Genomic DNA, 9,851 nt, shown 5'->3' with positions numbered 1-9,851 from the left:
TTAGAATTATTTTAAAGCGTTTGGAAGCATAATAGTTGCAAACCACCTATTTCTCGGCCATGGGGTAACAGCATGGCCTAGTGGAAAGAGTGTGGGCCTGAGAGTCAGTGGACCTGGGTTCTAATTCCGACTCCACCACTTGCCTGCTGTGTGACCTGGGGTAAGTCACTTCACTTCTCTGGGCCTCAATTCCCTCATCTGAAAAATGGGGAATTCAATATCTGTTCTCTCTCCTACTTAGACCACGGGACCCATGCTGGACCCGTGTATCTTGCAGCTACCCTAGTGCTTAAAACAGTGCTTGGCACATAGTAAGTGCTTAACAAATATCAAAATTATTATGAGTTGGAGAAAATCTCCCTGCAAGCCATTGAGGACTCAGCAGAGCCCTTGACCTTCCTTCTAGAGAAGATGGCAAACTCATGTTCATTTAGACTGTGAACCCGTTGTTGGGCAGGGATTGTCTCTATCTGTTGCCGAATGGTACATTCCAAGCGCTTAGTACAGTGCCCTGCACATGGTAAGTGCTCAATAAATAAGATTGAATGAATGGTCAGGAGATTCTTTTTTTGAATGGTGTTTGTTAAGTACTTACTATGGCTCAAAGACAGCTTCTGACTACAACCTCAGATCAGATAACAATAATAATAATAAAAATAGTGGTATTTGTTAAGCGTTTGCTATGTTCCAGGCACTGTACTAAGGTCTGTGGTGCTGAGGTACTCACAGAAGTTGAGAGAACTTAAGTGCTTAGTGGCAAGGAAGGGTAGAAATGTCAATTTGGGGACATGAAATGGAGAGATAAGCGATTACTTGGGGATGGTCTCTTGGAGGAGATGGACTCTCAGAAAGGCTCTGAAGATGGGGAGAAGGGTGGCTTGTCAAATCCAAAGGAGGAGAAAGTTCCATGCAAGGGGACAATCGATCAGTCAAAACCAATAAATTATATTTATTGAGCACTTACTGTGTGCAGAGCACTGTACTAAGCATGGGAGAGTACAATATAACGGAGTTGGTAGTCATGTTTCCTGCCCACAGTGACCTTGCAGCCTAGAGGATGTGAGCAAGAGGTCTGTGGTGGGAGATAGGAGAGCAAGGCACGAACACAAAACGAACCAAAGAACAACGGTAGCTTTGGAGAAATGGTGAGCGTGAGCTGGGGTGAAATGGGAGATGAGGGTGGAAAATTAGAAGGGATAGAGCTGATCGAATACCTTAAAGGAGTTAACTGAAGGAATAACTACTGGTATTCTTAGAGAAGTGGGGAGATGTGTGCAGAATGATGTTTTAGGAAAATGATCTGGGCCTGGAGAGGGGTGGGCTGGAGGCAGAGAAATCAGTGAGGAGGCTGATGCAGTGGATTTGGCTACAGACTGAATGTGGCATTGGAAAGAAAGGCAGGAGTTAAGGAAAATGCAAGGTTCTAGACTTCAGAGATGGGGAGAATTCCTTGTGGTGTTCTTTAAAGGGGAGAGAACTTAAAGCCCTACTAAAATCATATCTTCTCCAGAAAGCCCGTCTCTCTCGTTCACCCCGCACATCCTATCGGTTACCGAGACCTGCCGGTTTCACCTCTACAATATCACCAAGATCCGCCCTCTCCTCTCCACCCAGACGGCTACCTTACCGCTACGGGCTCTCGTTATATCCCGGCTAGACTACTGTGTCGGCCTTCTCTCTGACCTCCCTTCCTCCTCTCTCGCCCCGCTCCGGTCTATTCTTCACTCCGCCGCCCGGCTCATCTTCCCGCAGAAACGATCTGGGCGTGTCACTCCCCTTCTTAAACAACTCCAGTGGTCTCCTATCGACCTCCGCTCCAAACAAAAACTCCTCACTCTAGGCTTCGAGGCTCTACGTCACCTCGCCCCTTCCTACCTCTCCTCCCTTCTCTCTTTCTACCGCCCACCCCGCACGCTCCGCTCCTCCGCCGCCCACCTCCTCGCCGTCCCTCGGTCTCGCCCGTCCCGCCGTCGACCCCCGGGCCGCGTCCTCCCACGGTCCCGGAACGCCCTCCCTCCTCACCTCCGCCAAACTGATTCTCTTCCCCTCTTCGAAACCCTACTTAAAACTCACCTCCTCCGAGAGGCCTTCCCAGACTGAGCTCCTCTTCTCCCTCTACTCCCTCTACCACCCCCCCTTCACCTCTCCGCAGCTTAACCCTCTTTCCCCCCCATTTCCCTCTGCTCCTCCCCCTCTCCCTTCCCATCCCCTCGGCACTGTACTCTTCCGCTCGACTGTATATATTTTCATTACCCTATTTATTTTGTTAATGAAATGTACATCGCCTCGATTCTATTCAGTTGCCATCGGTTTTTACGAGATGTTCTTCCCCTCGACTCTATTTATCGCCATCGTTCTCGTCTGTCCGTCTCCCCCCTGATTAGACCGTAAGCCCGTCAAACGGCAGGGACCGTCTCTATGTGTTGCCGACCTGTTCATTCCAAGCGCTTAGTACAGTGCTCTGCACATAGTAAGCGTTCGATAAATACTATTGAATGAAAGCCTTCTGCTGTGGATTTCTCATTTCCCAACCCTATTCTCCCTGTCTTCTGTTTGCCTATACACTTGGGCCTGTAGCCCTTCAGCATTTCGATACGCCAACCCAGCCCTACAGCACATATGTGCATATCCTTATTCTCTGTGGTTTCCCCTATTTGTAATTTATTTTAATGTCTCTCTCCCCCACTAGATGGTAAATCCCTCAAGGGCAGGTGTCTTGTCTATTATGTTGTACTTTCCCAAGCATTAGTACAGCACTCAGTAGGTGCTCAGTAAATGCTATTGATTGATTGACTGAGGAGAGGTTTGGCCATTTTTCTCTCACAGAATCACCCGATTCCCATGACAAACCCACAGAGAGCATTTTAGTCCTTCGGGGGGGGGGGTCCCACTCCTCAGGGGACAGGTTCTCTGCCAATCTTTTTTTAAAAAACAGTATTTGTCAGGCGCTTATTATGTGTCAAACACTGCTGTAAGCACTGGGTTAGATTCAAGTGAATTAGGTTGGACACAGTCCCTGTCCCACATGGAGCTCATACTCTAAGTAGGAGGGAGAAAAGGAGAACTGAGGCACAGAGAATAATAATAATAATTGTGGTATTTATTTAGTGCTCATGATTGACTCAGTCTTGGCTGTGGCAGCAACTTTGGCAGGCCCGAGCAAGAGCAGTAGCAGGGCCTAGTGGATAGAGCACGGGCCTGGGAGTCAGAAGGTCATGGGTTCTAATCCCGGCTCCACCACATGTCTGTTATGTGACCTTGGGCAAATCACTTCACTTCTCTGAGCCTCAGTTCCCTGATCTGTAAAACGGAGATTAAGAGTATGACTCCTATGTGGGACAGGGACTGTGTCCAACCTAACTTGTATCTACCCCAGTGCATAGAAGAGTGCTTGGCACATAGTAAGCACTTAACAAGTACCATTATTATTACTATTATTATTAAGAAGCAGCAGAAGCATTTACTGAGCACCCACTTTATAATAATTATTATTATTATTGTGGTATGAGTTGAATGCTTATTATGTTCCAAGCTCAGTTCAGGGCACTGTTAATAGGCCTTTGGGAAATATAGAATAAGGTAGTGACATATTGTCTTCCCACAAGAAGCTTACCCCTCCATTCAGTCACTTTATTAAGCACTTGGAGAGTACAGTAGTAATAAGGCACAGGTTTTCCACCCTTGCATCATTTATTAATCCATTTATTTATTTATTTAATTATCTATATCCATGTCTCTCTCCCCCTCTAAACTGTGAGCTCGTTATGGGCAGAAATAAGTCTGTTATATTGTACTCTCCCAAGCGCTTAATATGGTACTTGGCTCACAGTAAGCACTCAATAAATGCAGTCGAATGAATGAATGAATCTTAGTAGGGAAAACAGACAAAACTGATGCCCTGACTGAAATCCCGGAGGGATGAGCATTTTTATCGGGCACGAGACACGGTATTGTCCTTTCTTCTTTGGAGTCCATCAGTCAATCCGCCAGTCATATTTATTGAGCACTGACTCTGTGAAGAGCACTGTACTAGGCGCTTGGGAGAGCACGATGAAAAAGAATTAGCCGGCATGTTTCCCCCCCCTCCATAACGAGTTTACGATCTAGAATCCCTGGGTTGGGCCCAAACTTTCTTTAAATTGTGATTGTTTTAAATGGACTGAATTGAAGCCTCCAAGTCAGTGTTTTGGGCTGTAACTTCTCCCGGGGCTGATGCATCAGTGAGTGGGACTTTGTGATTCATTTATTAAAGAAATCAGTGACTTGCATCCCTGAATGTCATAAGGAGGAAAACCCTTTCCTGAGACTGTGAAATCCTTTGTCTCGGGCATCAGGGGAGTAAACAAATAGGGTTGTGATGGGCGGGTGGGGGGAGAAGGGGCGGGGTGGGGGGCAAACTCACTGGAAATTCAGAAACATTCCCTCCCTGCTCCCATCAGTGTTGAGTTGGGAGCTGCGTTCATCTGCCCAGAATCCCTCACTGAAAGCTTCTCTCGACTGCTGTTTTCTAGCTCGTTTGTCCCAGGACCAGAACTCCAGGACTCAATCCTCCTTTCCCTCTTAACCAATCTGTGCCCTCAGAATAGCCAAGAAGAGAGGTCTTCCCTATTCCTGCCCCCCTTCTTGGCATGTTGAGGAGTCATCAAGAGATCCAGCCATTGGAAGTGGCTTTCAGTCTAGGACAACCCTAAGTGTGTTTGCAGGTGTGATTTCTTGCAGGGAATCAATCAATATTTATCGAGCGTTTACTGCGTTCAGAACACTGTACTAAGTGCTTGGTTTAGTACAATGCAACAGATTTGGTAAGACACGTTCCCTGCCCACAGGGAATTTCCAGTCTATCGGGGACAACTAGACTAGAGGGAAGTCTGAGAGAACAAGAGACAGACTCAGAACATTGATTCATTTATTCAATCATATTTATCGAGCACTTACTGTGTGCAGAGCACTGTACTAAGTGCTTGAAAAGTACAATTCAACAATAAAGAGAGACAATCCCCGCACACACCTGGCTTAGAGTCTAGAAGGGGGAAGACAGACATCAAAATAAATAAACAGGTAACAGGAAACACCGAGAGGCCCTTATTTCCTCTTCTCCCATTCCCTCGTATTTGGATTTGTATCATTTATTCACTGCTCTTCTCAGCCCCACAGCATTTCAGTACGTATCTGTCATTTATTTATTTATATTAATGTCTGTCTCTCCTTCTAGACTGTAAGCTCACTGAGGGCAGGGAACGTGTTTTACAGGTCTGTAGAATTGTATTCTCTCAAGTATTTGGTACAGTGCTCTGCACACAGTAAGCACCCAATAAATGTGATTGATTGGTTACAGGTGCTCTAAAGAGCAAACTTATCAGATCGACAAAGGGTCACCCTTCTGTGTTGAGAATTCAATATGGAGTATCCATCGGAGAGCAGCCTTTTCAGTCATAACCACAGAGAGAACCTCACTCTCAGCAGCGGCGTCAGTGATGATTTAAGATCGGCTTCCTTTCACCCTCCCCTTCCCCGACTCCTGTCCGCCCCGAGACAGGTGCCCATACAGGCTGCCAGGCTGGAAACTGGCTGGGTACCTGAGGCATCAGAGGGATTGGCCCTTCTGGAACAGGATTCTGATAGAGGTAGAAATCCAGCTAATGATTTTCCTGTTTAGTTATCCTCGTACCTTGCTGGGAACTTTAGTTTTGGCAACTGGGAGTTATCTTTGAAACAGAGACTCTGGAGGCCAAGTTTCATCTAGCAGGATGTTGTTGTCCTAGAAGTGCTCCCGGGCCCTGGCAGTAGAGGTGGTTAGGGAATCTCCACAGGTGGGGTAACACGGAGCGTTATTTATGGCTAGTCATTCCACGACTGCACCATGCAAATTACTACTATCTGGCACCACAAAACACAACCTCAATTCCCCTCTACCTTGGGGCAGGTATGCCCAGAAACGGATGATTAGGAAAGGGACCTAATCTAGTCCCATGGGGGGCAGAGACTGTCTCCAACCCAAGTTGCGCCTGGCAAATAGTAAGCACTTAACAAATGCCATAATTATTATTATTTTTATCTGCAACCTTTGGTCTTGAACACGGCCTTATTCAGTCCACAGAATAGAATTCATACTCCCAGAACCTTAAATTCAAGATATAGTCACGCTAACCTTAAAAAAAATAAGCATCAAAAGTACTCGGAGTCGATCAGAGTCTAGAAGCAATTTTTGATGAGCTCATATGTTGCTCAGAGTCTTACTTTTCCCGGGGAATTTTCTCTAGCGATGAGCATCTTGGAAACACTCATTTAAAAACCTTATTTATCCACGTCTTTGGGCGCTGGCCCTAAATAAGCACACCCAGTGGTCATGGAAATAGGCTGCTCTGTTCCAAGAGCTTTATCTGTCCTGAGGACTTTCCTCAGGATACGGTCACAGCACAGGAAATTAAATCACTTGACCAAAAGGGAACTCAGTCGTCAGGGCGTTCTAAGCCATGAGCTGAAGGGAGCAAGGAATGTGAGAGATACTCTTGCGAACAGTCATCCCGTCTCCTCACCACCCTCCCCCCAACCCCGGCCCATGACAACATTGGACTTGGGGGACGCTGGGACGCAGGCCTGGACCCCACTGTTTGACATTCAGTAGAACTGTTTGGAAGGGCCCATTGCCGCCAACCCTGTAGTTTCCAGAATTCTTATTTCATGGGAAAGACCAAGGGTCTGGAAGGCAGCAGCATGGCCTAGTGGATAGAGCACGGGCCTGGGAGACAGAAGGACTGAGTTCTAATCCCGGCTCCACCATTTGTCTTTTGGGTGACCTTGGCCTCGGATACCTCATCTGTGAAATGGGAATGAAGACTGGGAGCTCCATGTGGGACAGGGACACTGTCCAACCTGATCACCTTGTATCTACCTCAGTACTTAGAGCAGACACATAGTAAGCGCTTAACAAATGCCATCGGCATCAGCAGGAGCCTGAGGATAAAATCCCAGACTTGTCCCTGGCCTGCGGTCTGACTTGGATCAAATTCCTTAAAACCTCTGTGTTCCTCTGGTTCCTCAGAAAATATTACAGTGTTTATTAATTGCTAACTACAAGGGACTGATTAAGATAAACTGCGTGGCTTAGTGGAAATAATGTTGGTATTGCTAAGCGCTTACTATGTGCAGAGCACTGTTCTAAGTGCTGGGGAAGATACAGGGTAATCAGGTTGTCCCACTTGAGGTTCACAGTCTTAATCCCCATTTTACAGATGAGGTAACCGAGGCAGAGAGAAGTTAAGTGACTTGCCCAAGTCACTTGGAAAGTGGAAAGAGCAGAGGCCTGTGAGTCTGAGGACCCGGTGTCTAATCTGACTGCCAGTGGCTTGCTCGGTGGTCTTCGGCGAGTCACAGAATTTCTCTGATCCTCGGTTTTCTCAATTGTAAAATGGGGATTAAATCCTACTCCCTCCTACTTAGACCGCGAGCCCCATGTGGGACAGGAACTGCTTCCAACCTGATTAACTGGTATCTACTGCAACACTTAAAATAGTGCTTGGACACATAGTAAGCACATTATAATAATAATCATTTGTGTCTACCACCTCTGTCGTATTGTACGCTCCCAAGTTCTTACTACAGTGCACGGCACACAGGAAATGCTTAATAAATACCAATGATTGATCGATTGATTATCAGATCGAGACATGGCCCCTGTCTCACTTGGAGCTCACAGTTCAAGCAGCAGGAGAATAGGTATCTTCATTTCACAGATGAGGAAGCCAAAATACAGAGAGGTCAGCGATAAGTCCCCCAACAGGGCAATGGCAGGACTAGGATTAGAACCCAGGTCTCCTGGCTCCCAGCATCGCGTTCTTTCCAAATGGCCATCCTGCCTCCCGTGCTAACGATACTTGCCTCTCCCTGTCTCCCAGGAATGTGGTGAGGATAAAATAAGCTAACTGATTTAAAAGCAATTTGGTACTATAAAAGCTCTATTTGACTTTTCTTCTCTTTGGCTTGGCATGAAACTTGAATGATCCCAAGAGCATCTGCCTGAGAGTTTCAGGGTCTCAAACCCAGGGCCTTCTTTTGGAGACTTCTTGCATGATTTCTGGATCTTCCACTGTTCCACCGTTTGGCAAGCAACAGCTAAACCGCAACAGGAGCAGTAGGAGGTGGAAGTATTCACTTCTGTTTATTTGATTCTCCCTCAGGGCCCGAGTTGCTTTGTTTTCCCGATCCAAAAGGACTGAGAGTGAGAAACTCCAGGGGAACATCTGAATCAAATATTTTTTTTTTTGGTATTGTTTTGCTGTTTTAAAACCTGCTAATTGGGTCTTGGGAACATTAAGTTAGAAGACAGTGCCAAACAGGGTTGCCAGGTAGTAGCTGGGCTTAGAGTAATAATAATGATGATTGTGGAATATATTATGCACTCCATCATTCTCCCCAATTTTGAAGGCTTATTAAAAACACATCTCCTCCAAGAGTCCATCCCTGACTAAGTCTTCATTTCCCCCATTCCCTGTCCCTTCTGCATCATGCTTCCATTTGGATTTGTCCCCTTTATTCACCCCCCTCCCCCCAGCCCCTCAGCACTTTTGTACTTATCTGTAGTTTGTTTAACTCTCTCCCCTTCTAGACTGTAAAATCCTTGTGGGCAGGGACCATGTCTGCCAAGTCTGTTATATTGTAGAGAAGCAGCGTGGCTCAGTGGAAAGAGCCCGGGCTTGGGAGTCAGAGGTCATGGGTTCTAATCCCAGCTCAGCCACTTGTCACTTTGGGCAAGTCCCTTAACTTCTCTGTGGCCTCAGTTATCTGTAAAATGGGGATTAAGACTGTGAGCCCCATGTGGAACAACCGGATTACCTTGTATCCCCCCCAGCGCTTAGAACAGCGCTTGGCACATAGTAAGCTCTTAACAAATGCCATTAGTATTATCATTATTATCACCTTCCAAGCACAGTGCTCTGTGCAAGGTAAGTGCTCGACAGATACAGTTGATCGACTGATTGCTTGCTATGTGTCAAGTGCTGTGCTAAGGGCCTAGGCCTTGCCAGATTGGACTGACTTCAAGAAAAAGTCCTGCTCCCTTCAGAAGGCGGAGTGGGAACACTCCAGTGATTCTACTGGAAAATGACACTCCAGGAAGCAGAGTGAAAACACCCAAATGATTCTGTCTGCAGAATGACACGGTTTCCAGAGAAACGGCCACTGGGTAACTGATGTTCTAAAGGACTGTTACAGGTTTTAGCTATCACCCTAGAAATCTCGGAAGCGGTGGCCAGAAACGATTGAAATCATCCAATCCAGCAGTCTTGAATCGAGTGCTGAATTTTCCACTCTTCTCAACTTTATGATTTCTTAAATATGATCCATGCTCGTCCCCCCCAGTGCCCCTACTCCCTCCCTCTGCTCTACCCCCATCCCCTCCCCACAGCACTTCTGTATATATTTGTACGTATTTATTTCTCTATTTATTTTATTAATGATGTGCACTTATCTACGGTTCTATTTATTTTGATAAGCAAAATTTATCTATTTTGATAAAGAGAAGCAGCGTGGCTTAGTGGAAAGAGCCCGGGCTTGAGAGTCAGAGGTCATGGGTTCTAATCCCGGCTCTGCCCCTTGTCTGCTGTGTGACCTTGGGCAAGTCACTTAACTTCTCTGTGCCTCAGTTCCCTCATCTGTAAAAATGGGGATTAAAAAATGTGAGCCCCACGTGGGACAATCTGATTACCCTGTGTCTACCCCAGCGCTTACAACAGTGCTCTGCACATAGTAAGCGCTTAACAAATACCATAATTATTATTATTATTATTGATGGTATTGATGCCAGTCTACTTTTGTTTTGTTGTCTGTCTTCCCCTTCTAGACTGTGAGCCTGT

This window comes from Ornithorhynchus anatinus, chromosome 10 (genome assembly GCF_004115215.2).
Source record: "Ornithorhynchus anatinus isolate Pmale09 chromosome 10, mOrnAna1.pri.v4, whole genome shotgun sequence".
Lineage (NCBI taxonomy): Eukaryota > Metazoa > Chordata > Mammalia > Monotremata > Ornithorhynchidae > Ornithorhynchus > Ornithorhynchus anatinus.
This window is presented reverse-complemented; position numbering follows the sequence as displayed.